Source organism: Ixodes scapularis, unplaced genomic scaffold (assembly GCF_016920785.2).
Source record: "Ixodes scapularis isolate PalLabHiFi unplaced genomic scaffold, ASM1692078v2 PGA_scaffold5__190_contigs__length_132052651, whole genome shotgun sequence".
NCBI classification, from domain to species: Eukaryota; Metazoa; Arthropoda; class Arachnida; order Ixodida; family Ixodidae; genus Ixodes; species Ixodes scapularis.
In genome coordinates, this window is record NW_024609880.1 from 8,997,531 (window position 1) to 9,011,559 (window position 14,029).

The 14,029-nt window shown below is 44.5% G+C and overlaps 1 long non-coding RNA gene across 11 annotated transcripts in view; it reads left to right on the forward strand.

Annotated features, from left to right (window-relative positions):
- LOC115318937 overlaps positions 1–14,029 on the forward strand; it is a 66,782-nt gene that overhangs the window by 14,524 nt on the left and 38,229 nt on the right. The window contains exon 2 of one of the 11 annotated variants that reach the window (XR_005716030.2): positions 10,830–10,887. The exons of 8 other annotated variants lie outside the window; for them this stretch is intronic. This is a non-coding gene — a long non-coding RNA (uncharacterized LOC115318937). Of the gene's footprint in view, positions 1–10,829; positions 10,888–11,535; positions 11,574–14,029 lie in introns of those variants that run through there. 2 more of the 11 variants (XR_005716034.2, XR_005716036.2) reach the window with 2 other exon arrangements.

The following is a 14,029-nucleotide window of genomic DNA, read 5'->3' on the forward strand; positions in this document are numbered from 1 at the left end:
ATGGTACATTCCCTTTCCTTAACTTTGTGGGAGCCAAGGGTGAAAGACGACGCAGAGGGCACGTGACAGGCGGTCGGCGGAGAAAGAAGTCACGAGCTGGCGCGAGACAGTGCGTGCTGAGCGAGGCTGGAGCTGGGCAGGAACATCGGAGCCGGGCTGCCTGGCTTGGAGCGGTCCACCAGCGAGGTTCAAACCGGACCGGTAGAAGCGGCGAGTCCTGGCCATCTAGCCTAGGCCACGACGATCCCGGGGTGGTTCCGCAGCGAGACTCGGGCAGTGATAGCCCGGGACAGCCAGCCTACGCAGCGCTGGCATGGGAAGGACGATCCGCAGGCCTGGACACTGACTCTGACTGTGAGCTCTGATCGACGGACGACAACAAGGGTCGGCGTGCCTGGACTGCTGGCTCTGAACGACGGGCAACCGTGAGGTAGTAAACTTATTCGCTGTCTTCTCGGTGCTGTATGTCACTCCCTGGGTGACGGGCGGAGCGCATACCGATTGGGCGGTGATTATTAGTAGCTAAGCGAACTCCATAAAGAAACCAGTATTAAAATGGCACATCCAACGTGAGGCTCATTCGGTATGCCTCTGCTTCTAGTCGTCCCCAGGGAGTCGTACGGATTCGTTGAGCGGGTTGTTCACTAATGCTAACGATGCCCGTTGAGACAAATATGTTGGAATTTTGGCGACTTGTCTCACGGCAGACCTCAGCAGGTGTCTCCTCGAATCAAGTACCTAAAGGGCTTGAAGAACGAGGTTGAATACACGCTTTCTCGGGTACCCTAGAATAGTGGTTGGCAGGAGACTGGGAGCGCGGTTAAGATGTGAGAAAGTCGTCTCCAGAGGCAGAGGAGAGTCACGGCATGTTCGCTGGAAGGCAGGATAACGAGTGGCAGGAGGGGAAACAGCCAGGACTCATTGCAGATTTAGGATTTAGGCTTGGGGTGATGCGGTAGGCAAGTAAGCGCTTGTCGAGGCCTGGAGTGCAGATGGGTTTTTGACAGTGGGTGTTGGAAAGATTGCGGAAATGGCAGTTGACACCGGGAACACTGGCAGACGAGATTGTCAGCGGGTGTCGGGTAAACTGGCGGAAATTGCGGTTGGCACCTGGAACGCTGGCAGGCGAGTTAATGAGCACTATGATTTGTAACTGCTGGGCCAAGACGGCTAGTTTCTTCGCGTCAGTCCAACAGTCGACGAAAGGCGGAGGGACGACTCTCCCTTGAGGGGGGTCGTTCCAAGAAAGCTACGAGTTGATTTAGATGATTCTTTCTCGACTTCTCTCTGGCCGGTCGTGGCACTGACAGCAAGACTTTTAATAAGTTATGTCGCGTCACGGCCTGGCCGGGGATGCGGCGGTAGACATTTAGGTGGCTTGTAGCTGTCCAGCTTGCCTTGAGGTGTGAACGGTTGAAGCGGGCTTGCTCGCCGAGCGTGAACGGTGGAAGCAAGCCTAAGCCCCACTTCAGACGGGGCAATTTCCCCCAGCAACTTAACGTCGCAACACCAGCAACACAGGCCGCCTGCGTTCAGACGCTGCAACCAAATTGCTACGACTTGCCATCATCATCATGAAATTTGATTTTTCTTGCATTATATAGACGCACAACTATGTGCTAAAAACATGTTTTTATATCTTTGACTGGCATTAATACTCACTCATGTTTCTGAAAAAGTTTATTTCTAAAAACGATCCATTTGAAACCAGGACCAAGTCTTCAGCTGTCATCCTCACCACCACAGGGGTGTCACGTGAAAATATTGCGTCCCTGATTGGCTGCTGCCGCTTCAAACTTTTCCAGTTTGTTCGAGTTGCGTGTCTGTTTTAAGCCGAACCTGATCTCAGAAATTCGTGCTGATCTGGGAAAACCTAGGGAATTACCCGCCAGCAACCTCAAAATTGCTAGAAAAGTTGCCCCATCTGAAGCGGGTTTTAGGGAACTGAAATCAAGGGCAGTGGAGCTCTGGGTTCAAACCCACCTGGAGACGTTTCTTTTCTTTTTGCCTTTTTTTTAGTATACAGTATATATATATTTATAAATAATACTTTTTTTTAAGTTTTAACGTATAGACGCATAATTTACACACTAATTCACATTCAGAAGTGCCTTTATTCACACACTGTGGCTCCCTTGTGCTTGCAATAGCTTCTTGCTAAGCTATTGCAAGCTCTGCAAAGGGAGGGGCATCTTCCCACCCTTTGCAGGCTGTAAAGCTGTGGCTTGCACAGCTCTAGCAGGTCGCACCTCGCACACTGGCTCCATCATCAAGCATAGGGGCTGCATGAGTCGCGCCACACCGTAAGGCTATATACGGTCGGGTCACAGCACCTGGGACCATTCGTCGCTGCATTCAGCTGTGGTATGGTGGCATGGTCAGGGCATGAAGCAGGGGTACAACTTGGAAATGCTCATCTTCATCACATTTGAAGCACATTTTTTATTACTTTTGTGTCGAGTTGTCAGCATTTTAAGGGTGAGGAAGCAAGCAGCAGCGAGAGCAAGAAAAAAAATTGAAACCCGCTCTTATTGAGAATTTATTACAAGCACTAGGAAGCCGTGGAGTATTCTTAAAACGCTTCTAAAGCTGAATTAGCGTATAAATTATGTGCTAGTGCCTCAAAAATAAAAAAAAAACAATTTAAGTATAATTAATAAGGATAAACATATACACCAGGAGGACTTCAACCAGAACAACACAGTCTGTAAATTTGAAATTTGACACCATAAACCGCTTGGCCACCACCCAATTTTATTTTTAGGTCGTTTATCGAGGTATATGAATTTCGTTTGCAGCTGTGGGCTGCAAGAGAGATAGCCTTATTTTCATTTACTTTACTATTCCCACCAAATATGGCAAGTGACCAAGAATAGAACGTCATTTGTCGGCCGAGGCACTGTGCTTGCATCAAGGCAAACTAGCCTGGCTTGGTAGGCTTATATTTTGTTTCATCACCCGTTTAGGATTCTGTTGTCGCTCATCAAAAGAAAAAAAAACTAAGTCTGACTTATTCTGGTGTGCAGGTACCCTTGGCAGTAAACTCTGCTAAATGGGGCAAAATATATATTATACATTTTTTAGCAAATATGCATTGTTTTAGCAAAATGAGCTACACTATTTGACTAAGGTGAAACAGAACGAGCCTTTCCACCTGGGTCTGTTTCCATCTTTCGCAGACACTATTTCCTGGTTTTTGTGGTTTGTATCAGACTTTTGTGTCTCTGACCGGCCAAAGCATCTGTGTTAGACTCAGACTGGTTTCTTTAGGATATGTGCAGGTATTCTTCGCAGCAAATGGCTGCCAATCATGAACACGAGTTTGTTCTCGGCCACCAAGAGCAAGTATTTTCAAGGTGAGCTATTGCCTGCCTATATTTTATTTATTTATTTATTTGGTGATACTGCCAGCATTCTGTGGAACGCCCAGGCAGGAGGTGTACAAAAACAATATTCAAAGACAAGCGGAAGTAGTACAAACAAGCAGACAGCGCCACTGCTCAACAAAGTGCGAGAGTAGTGCTTCAATAAAAGCATCTAATGATCTCAAATCAAAACACTTTCAAGAAGCTTATTCCACTCACATGTGGTTCTAGGAAAAAAGGATGCTTTGAACAAAGTGGTTCCACAAAATGGTTCGACAAGTGTTAATTGGTGTTTGCCTCTCATGGGCCTTGTTTCGTTAAATGAAGTGTAATCACAGAGACGCAGTCGCAAATTACCCTATATCATATTATAAAGAAACTTCAGCCGTCCGTTTTTCTCTGGGTTGCCAAATCACTCAATCCCGATCTTGGGTACAAATCTGAAACTGATGACATAAAACCATAATGGTTGTACACAAACTGCAATGTTTTTTTTTTTTTTGCACAGTCTGTAACATATCGATTGACAGCTTTGTATGAGGGTCCCATACAATACATGCATATTCTAGCATTGGTCTTATGATGGTTTTATAAGCAGTCAGTTTAGTTTCAGGTGAACACAGGTTAATATTTCGTCTTAAAAACCAGAGCTTCCGCATTGCTTTACGAGCTATAAACTCAATATGTGCACTTCATGACAAATCAGAGGTAATTAAAGCTCCGAGGTATTGATATTGGTTAGCAGTATCGAGTGGTACTCATTTGATAGAATATGTAAAAAAACAAAGGGTTGTTCTTCCGCGTCAAGGCCATTTGAACACGCCTTTTAGAGTTTAGAACCATATTCCATTTTATGCACAATGCATGAACCAAAGATAGACATTAATTTAATTCTTCTTGATCAGACGGGTTGTTTACCTTGGCAAATAAAACACAATCGTCAGCAAAAAATCGGCTTTGTACATTGGGGTGGTGTATCTTTGAATCGTTAATAAAAATTGAAAACAAAAGTGGCCCAAGGACCGAGCCCAGGGGCTCGTCCGAGAAAACGGGTGACTCGGGGGGGAAAAAACAGTCAACACTAACACACTGCGTTTAGTGTTTCATTCTCCTTGGATGCCATTTCCTATGTGTAGTGGTCTTGCATTAGTATTTTTTGTCTCCCTTCTGCAAAAACACCCAAGTTTAATTAAGACCGGGTTCTTTCTTATACATGCAGGTCTTGGTGGCAAGCACCAGCCAATCAAGGCCAGAAGTTTGCTCTTTGCCGCTCATCGCAAGTGTTTTCAAGGTGAGTGATTGATGCCTATCTGGGTTGTGTGTTTTATTCCTCACAGACACTCCATTTCCGGTCTTTATAGTGGTCTTGTGTCAGGCTTTTGTGTCTGTCTGGCCAAAGCATCTGTATTAGACTAAGACTGGGTTCTTTAGGACATGTGCAGGTATCCTTCGCAGCAAATGGCTGCCAATCAGAAACACGAGTTTGTTCTCGGCCACCAAGAGCAAGTATTTTCAAGGCGAGCTATTGCCCGCCTATATATGTGATGGCTGCGCCAATTGCGCCAAACTGCACCAAGGGGCTAACCCTGCTACATTTTGTCGAAATATGGGTAATCTGCGCCGAGCCTGCGCCAAAGGGCCAATTTTGGTCGCCTTTCAAAACCGAAACTAAACTAAGTACCGTAACTGAGCATGCATGAGCTAGGCGGCGCAAACGGCCGCCCGACACAAAATATCCTGCATCAATCGTCCATGGTTTTTTTTAATGGTCTTTTCCCGCCATGCCGTCTCTTCTTTCATGCTCTCGTCGTCTCGTAAGCAATAATCTCGTCTCGCGATTTTTTTTTTTTAACGATAGATGTTGGCGTGCGTGTGTGCTGCAACGCTAGCGTGCTGGGTACCAGCCATGACGTGGCGCTGTGAAACGAAACTATGTTTTGGCGCGGCGGGAGTTGCTTTTTGAGCTGAAGCTCTCGCTCCTGAAATCAACGGCCACACGACATTGCAGATATGGAGCTTCCTAAACTGAAACATAAGGACCGCCGCATGTTCATCAACATTCATGTTCTTGTTTAAAATATACGCTGCTACAAAAATCCCTCTCTAACTCAAAGACTGCTGTGTCGAAGTATTGATTACCTAGGTTTCTCTTGGTGGGCTTTCTTTCGAGAGGGACCCCGGTACGTGCAAAATGTGTTCTGAAGAAAAGTTGAAGTGAGCTAAAGCAAGGAAGGGAATGTCCGCACGCTGAACCCGCAGAGAACGCTTGTTTGTCTCGAGTTCAGTCGTTGCACAAAGCGACCCTGGCTCGCGATGTCTTGTATCAATGCGCTCAGGTTCTTTTTTTCTGTGTTTAGCTCGTACCTCGCCTGCCGGCCTTGCAAGCACGCGGCGCTGGACTCTTTTTTTGTCGCATGCTGGGCAGTTACATTTTGCATAGATTTTTGGCAACCAGTTGGGACGGAGCGGAGAGGCATGCTTTCGGTTTCGATTAAACAGCCGTTTCGCTCGCGCGACAAAGCACATGCACCTGCAAGCCTGCCGGAGTTGCCCTCACGTGCATGCAAACCAACGATGCAAACATAATTGCACGACAGAGGCACCAGCCGGGACGCTTGCAATTTAGTGTTTTACATTTAATTACTTTTGACGAAAATCTGGCACGTCGGCAATCAGTAAAACGGTGGCAAGCGGTTTTTCGGAATTGCTTGGCAATGCCTACAGCACTGTACACTTGTGGGATGTCGCAATGTCTCTTTGGGGACATTAAAATTGGACATTCAATACTACCCTAAGCTAAAGCAAAGCTTGCTCCAGCTTTGCAGAATGTTTCGAAAACCAAAAAGAAATGTGTCATGTCATTGGCATTTCAGTTACATCTTGAAAGACTCCCAGGTGGCCAAACTTGACCATAATTGGTTTATTTCGACGAGCAAGATTCCCTTCGCGTGTCCAGCATTTAAAACAAATATTTTTATTTTTATTAGAATATCTGCTTTAAAAGCTACTTTTGCTGCTCCAAAACACTGTTTTGGCTGCTCCGAAAGGTGCTCCAACACGGCTTAGGCCAATCACATCACTGCTATATGAGTTTCAGCATTTGTCAAGGAGCGCAAAAATCAAAGCCCGGGGGTTGGCCATTGCAAAAATGTTGACTCGGAAGCGCATAGGGAGGAAGCTTTACAAAAGTATCCACCTGCCTCTACAAGTGAAACCGAAACTAAGAATGTGGGTTCCATTTGAAAAAAAAATTGTCAGCCCGAATTAACTCAAGGCGGCACGGAGCAAACAAGCCACGGTACTAGTAGGCTTGGTTCAGGCTTTTGTAGGGGTGGTCGATGACTCGGTGTTTTCTAAAAAGTTATCTTTTTCTAAAAGTGTGGTGGTCAAATATTCGGGGATGGGCATTGAGTCAGGATCTTAAGGTAAAAATTTCATCCACATGCCGGGATTCATGTGCCTTAGGGGGACAAGGCCTTCAAAATTTTAGGTTCGCAAAATTGGTGCATCATTATTGACGTCTCATTTTACATCAGGCCTCTCATTTTAAAACTCACTATAAATGACATGTCTAAAATTCGTTTGGGTGTACTTCCTTCCAGCAAGTATATGGTTCTGTCTCAAAAGGTCTAATCTGATGTTGACTGCACCTCAGGTCTCCACCGACAATTCATCAGGACGAGACCCAACCGGGACATTAGGGATGAGTGGCTTAAGCAAGGAAGGCTACATATACGACAGCTTCTTGCGGACAAGAACCGAAAATAGATAGACGGTGGATGTTTCATTTGCTATGCCTTTTGGCATGCACATTCTGTTTGTTATGATTGAAAATTCCTGCAGAGTTCAATTTCAACTATTGTAAAAAACCGAGCATGCGCTCAGATCGCAGAAGCGCCTACCCTCTGATTCGAAACGATCCGCAAATAAGCAAAGGGCATACCAGACACCCATACACCTGTTTTGAGCCATGCTCAAAATATTAAAAGAGCACATAAGCGCCAGGTGCTTTGGCGTCTTTGCCACAATGGCGCCGGTTGCAGAGCTGACAGACCTGTGAGTGGCACAAGCCATGGCATGGCCTTTGGGAACCAGGGAATCGAGATTTAAAAAGTAGCACAGAAATTGGAGGCGGGGGGTGAAGGTGGGCAGAGTTAACAGAAAACAAGGATGAAGGAAGTTCGTCGCATGAGGCATCTATGTCCAGTGCATATAATTTTGAGTGTGCTGTAGTTGGCTACTCAAAAAAATTGTTACTTAAACGTAACTAATCGCAAATCTCTTGCAGTTTCCACGGCCCACAAGCCTGCAGGCGCCAGTTCATTCTTGTTCAAAGGTGAGGATTCTAGATTTTCTGGATTGCTCTGAAGCAGCAATACTGAAGCCAGACAAGCGGTACGGCATATTTAATTGACGGAGCCCAGAACGACTGGGGACGCTTTCACTGAAGCTTGTTTTGCTGCAATACACGCTTGTATTGCAGCAAAACAAGCTTCAGTGAAAGCGTCCCCAGTCGTTCTGAGCTCCGTCAATTAAATATGCCGTATCGCTTGTCTGTCTGGCTTCAGTGTTGCTGTAGGCGACAAAACATGTGCCAAGTTTTGTCACAAGAGGCATATTATGTCACGCACATGTAATTTTGATTTTATCCGGCTTAGTGTGCTGTAGGTGGCTGGTCAAAGAAATTGGTACTTGGACGCAACTAATCGCAAATCTTTCTGGCAGTTTCCAAGGCCTAAGAGCCAGCAGGTCCCAGTTTGCTTTTCCTCAGAGGTGAAAATCCCAGATTCCCGAAGCAGGAATACTGAAGCCAGACGACCGGTACAGCATTTTTAATTGACGAAGCTCAGAACGACTGGGGGCTCCTTCATTGAAGCTTATTTTTCTGTAATACACGCGAGCGCTATTGACGTATGCCTAGTTACGTCGCAAGAGGTTATCTATGTCCCGCGCATGTAATTTTTTAAATCTTTCCGACTTAGTGTACTTGAACGTGACAGCGCAGAAAAAATCGAACTCACACCAGACACTCAGGAAGACAAGCACACGCGCTGAACTTACAACTCTTGTGTATTCGACTGCTTCATTTTTCTCTTCAGCGTCTGGGTTGACTTTTCAGAACGTGATAAGTAGAAGAAGTAGCACGAAATACAAAGGAAAATTCTAAAGAGAAGGCAAAAGAACAGTAAAAGAGAAGACAAATAAAGAAACGGAAGAAATATCTATACGAAACACATTTACAAATCGTCCCTCTCCCTCATCGCTATCATTTAGATAGAAATTGCTGCTCTTTGGTCGACAGCGCTATAGAAGGACTACTTACACACTTGTCCTTCAGCTGTGCTATCCTTTCCGCTTCCATTATTTCTCTAGTCAATGCGTCTCTACTCCTACCTATTACAGAACAATTTTCAAAATGTGCTATACAGCCACAATCGCGACAATGGATTCCCAAGTGTCCAGCTACGACTCGGTGGGTGTTATAAAAATGCTCTCTTAAACGATCATTCAAACACGTTCCAGTCTGGCCTACATACTCTAAATATACAACTCCTTCAGTACAATTTACAAAGCTCTTTTGGTGCTTTTTCGAACTACCAACTTCCCGGTGTGCCGATCCGTTTACCTTCCTGCACAGGCTTAGAAGCTTATTTGGTGCTGAAAAAGCAACATTAATGTTAATGCAGTTACCTATCTTTTTTAGACCGTGCTAAACTTTATGTATATATGGAACAACGGCCGTCCTTTTCTTTTCTGTATTGCGTTTAGGTCGTTCACCCCATCTTATTCTCTTTAATAAATCCTCTGCCACGGCTGTAAGTAATGCACTAGGATATCCTGTTGACTTTAACCTGGCGATTTGAGCATCAAAGCTAACCTTAGTTGAATGAATACATGACTTATTGCTTTTCAGACCGCGTCAGGATTTTTGCAAGGTGGTTTCCTTGAACTGCTCACCGTATATTTTAAATCTATGTTTGCGTATTGGGAGGGTAACACCTTTCTCCAAAAAGCAGGGGTATGCATTGGTTCATGCATAGTACCAGTTTTGAGTAACCTTTACCTCGCGCATCGGGGCCGGATCCTTTCACGTAGCTTAGATGCTTCTTCTGTTGTGAAGGTGTTTCGCTTTGTAGATGATTTTTTAATTGTGCTAGATTGTGCAGCTAAGGACTTTCAAATATTAGTCTCTAATGTTCTTTCCTGTTGTAAATCCTGTATAGATCCACCAGAAATCACTCATGAGCTCTCCACAGAAGGTTCCTTACAGTTCTTGGACCTCAGATTAATTTTTTCGGAGCATCATGTATGTTGGTCATACAAACCGAGAGGGAAGAAACCTCTTAATTTTCAGTCAGCACACTCCAAGCTTGTTAAGCGAGGCATTGTTAAATTATGTCTCACCAGTGTGCTTAATAAGTCTTGTATTCATTCACTTAAGGTTAGCTTTGATGCTCAAATCGCCAGGTTAAAGTCAACAGGATATCCTAGTGCATTACTTACAGTCGTTGCAGAGGATTTATTAAAGAGAATAAGATGGGGGTGAACGACCTAAACGCAATACAGAAAAGAAAAGGATGGCCATTGTTCCATATATACATAAAGTTTAGCACGGTCTAAAAAAGATAGGTAACTGCATTAACATTAATGTTGCTTTTTCAGCACCAAATAAGCTTCTAAGCCTGTGCAGGAAGGTAAATGACGGCACACCGGGAAGTTGGTTGTTTGAAAAAACACCAAAAGAGCTTTGTAAATTGTACTGAAGGAGTCGTATATTCTGTCCCACTCTCATGTGGTAGAGAGTATGTACGCTAGACTGGAAGGTGTTTGAATGATCGTTTAAGAGAGCATTTTTATAACACCCACCGAGTCGTAGCTGGACACTTGGGAATCCATTGTCGCGATTGTGGCTGTATAGCACATTTTGAAAATTGTTCTGTAATAGGTAGGAGTAGAGACGCATTGACTAGAGAAATAATGGAAGCGGAAAGGATAGCACAGCTGAAGGACAAGTCTGTAAGTAGTCCTTCTATAGCGCTGTCGACCAAAGAGCTCCCAATTTCTATCTAAATGATAGCGATGAGGGAGAGGGACAATTTGGAAAAGTGTTTCGTTTAGATATTTTTTCCGTTTCTTCATTTGTCTTCTCTTTTACTGTTCTTTTGCCTTCTCTTTAGAATTTTCCTTTGTATTTCGTGCTACTTCTTCTACTTATCACGTTCTGAAAAGTCAACCCAGACGTTGAAGAGAAAAATGAAGCAGTCGAATACACAAGAGTTGTAAGTTCAGCGCGTGTGCTTGTCTTCCTGAGTGTCTGGTGTGAGATTAATTTTGCTGCGCTGTCACCGCCAAGTATGGTTCACCAACTCGCCCAAGCTTCCATCCTATCGACTTAGTGTACTTTACGGGGCTACTCAATGTAATTGCTACTTGAACGCAACTAATCGCAAATCTCTCTCCCAGTTTGTCCCAGTTTCCACGGCCTACAAGCAAGCAAGCACCAGTTCGTTTTTCCTCAAAGGTGAGCATTCCAGATACTTTAATTAGGTGCACGGTGTAAGATAATACTCTTCAGGTGAGGACAGCGCGCTCTTGGCCACGGCCCGATGAAGTTCGCCCTTCACACTCTCTCACTTTGGTTTCAAGCAACGCCAGCAGGTGACTCGTCGACCCGTGGGCACGTTCAAGACGGCTCGTGCCGCCTTATGTACCACACGCGCAGAGCTCCAGCGAGGTTGTCACACATGCAGAAAGACCATGGTGTACCGGGGTGTCATGACAACGAGATAATGATTTTTTGCTGTCACACAGTTCCGCCGTTTGGCCGCCGGTGACACTGTCAGTCGCGGGCACGGTGGCAGTCGAATGATGCAGTCTTTCGGATGCCCGTCGAACGAACACTATTTGATTCCTCGTGCCGCGCGTTCAGCCCCGGCGTGTCCTCACCTAAAGAGTGTATCTTTCACCGTGGTTAGGTGCAAAGCAGGAACTGTAAAGCCAGACGAGCCGATAGGTTTATTTAATTGACGGAGCTCAGAATGATCTGTGGCAGTGGAATGGAAGCTTATTTTTTCACAATCAAACGCAGACATAATTTTGAATCTATCCAGCTTAGTGAAGGATTGCTACTTGTTGCGAACTAATCACAAATTTTTATTTTGCAGTTTCTATATGGCTACAGCTAGCAGGTGCTGCTTTCATTAAAAGGTGAGGATTTCACATTCTGTTTTCAAACAGCAAGTTTTTGAATGAGGGTCCTAAACAATTAACTTTCTTTTGCAGTAAATGCCAGATCTTCCAGTTCAGGAATATGTTAAATATATTTGGTATGGATAAGCCCAGTGTTTTGCTTCTTTATTCATCATTTGACAACAACAACACTTTTTCTTTTATCACTCAGAAATACACACAAGAAGAGACTGCGTTGCAAAGAAATGTCGTGCTGAACGTGATATTCCAACTCGCATATAGTTTTATTGGTAGCCGATATAATATATTGGATTCCAATATCCATAATACGCTGAGTATATTGGAATCGTAAACCCTTATTGGATCCCCATACGACACATGGGGATCCAATAAGGGTTTATACGGTATTGGATTCCAATGTTTTCAGCGTATTATGGATATTGGAATCCCATAACAAATCCTTATTGTAATACAATACAATAAATGTAATGTTTTCCAATACACTGTCTATATTGTATTGCAATACAATAAAAAGATATTGTTTACCAATATCCATAATACGCTGTTTATATTGGGGTTTTCCAATAGGGAGGGCTTTTTAAGTAGTGATTGAGCATGTGTATTCTTTATTAAACAAAAGCTGTAGTCAGCGAAGGTAGTTTATCTGACACCTTGCAGTGGTTTAATTTTCTGGATACATGTTTACAATTGGTCTATTAAGTAGACGGTTTTGTACTGGCGTGGCTCAAGTTAGGCTTTTATTGTCGGGGCCTCCCATATAAAGTCTATCATGACTCTGCCTGCTGCCGGAATGGTTCTCAAAGCCTTTCCTTTGCATAAATTGCCAATATTCCCTATTTCAATGCAATAGAAATAGAAAAATGTGTATGTATGTTGCTTGAAAATTATTCTGGGATGTGCATGCATATATTTTTGCTTCATTTTCACATTTAGCAACAACAAATCACTTTTAGTCACCTGTTTGACCTCCGTGACCTGCTCCAAAACCTACTTCTACGGCTACAAAACTTATTTTTGCTGCTCCCGAGCTGCTCTAAAGCGAGCGTTTTACTGCTCCAAAACTGCTCCAAATTGGGACTTTTGCTGCTCCCAGCCCTGCTACAAAAGGCTCTAGCCCGCTTCCACCCCTGAATATGGCTAATCTGTGCCAAACCTGCGCAAAAGGACCAATCTTGGTCGCCTTTCAAAAACGAAACTAAACTGAGAACCGTAATTGAGCATGCGTTGGCTAGGTGGCACAAGACGCTGCCCGACACAAAGTACCCTGCATCAATCATCTATGCAGTCTTGCATGATTTTTCCCGCCGTCTCGCGTTTCGCACTCTCGTCGTCTCGGGAATCTCATCTCGCGTCTTTTTTTCTTTTTTTTAATATTTTAGTGATAGACGCGGCCGTGTGCGCGGACACTCCGACGTTAGTGTGTCGGGTTCCAGACTTGCCGTCATGCTGTGAAACAAAACCACGTTTTTACGTGGCAAGAGTTACTTTGTGCTCACAAAGCTCACAAAGTAACTCTCGTCGCGCGACGTCGTGTGTTGCCGTCCCCACTTTGCTGCAGATATAATGCTTTCTAAACTGAAACGCATCGACATTCCTGCTCTTGTTTAAATCATACGCTGCTATAAAAATCCCTCTTTAACTCAATGACTGCTGTGTCGAAATAATAATTACCTAGGTTTCTCTCGGTGGGCTTTCTCCCGAGAGGGACCCCGGTACGTGAAAAATCTGCCGCGAAAGAATGTTGATGATGAGAAGTGACCTAAAGCAAAGAAGGCAATGCCTGCACGCTGAACCTGCACAGCACGCTTGTTTGTCTCGAGTTCAGTCGTTGCACAAAGCGCTCCAAAAACTTCTTGACCCTGGCTCGCAATGTCTTGCATCGATACGCTCAGGTCCTTTTTTTTTGTGTGTTTAGCTTGTACCTCGCCCACCGGCCTGGCAAGCACGCACCGCTGGACTGTTTGTCGTATGCTGGACAGTTACATTTTGTACATGTATATTATTTTGGGAACCAGTTGGCGACAAAGCGGAGTGGCATGGTTTCGGTTTCGGTTGAACAGCCGTTGTCTCTGCTCATGCGACGAAGCACGTCTAGGTGCAAGCCTGCCGAAGTTGCCCTCACGTGCATGTGAACATGATTGCACGAGAGGCACCATCCACGACGCTTGCAATCTAATGTCTTGCGTTTGCTTACTTTTTATGAAGATCTGCCACGTTGAAAACCAGTAAAACGAAAGCAAGTGTTTTTTTTTGTTTTTTTTTTTCAGAATTGCTTGGCAACGCTTACAGCACTGTATACTTGTGGGATGTCTCAGCAGCAAAAACACAAGCAGCGAATTCCGCCCAAACACGTCGCATCACAACACAACACAAAGTGCCCTTCGTTTTTCCAGCATTTAAAACAAATATTTATATTTCTAAGAATGTGTGCTCCAAAAGTCACTTTTTCTGCT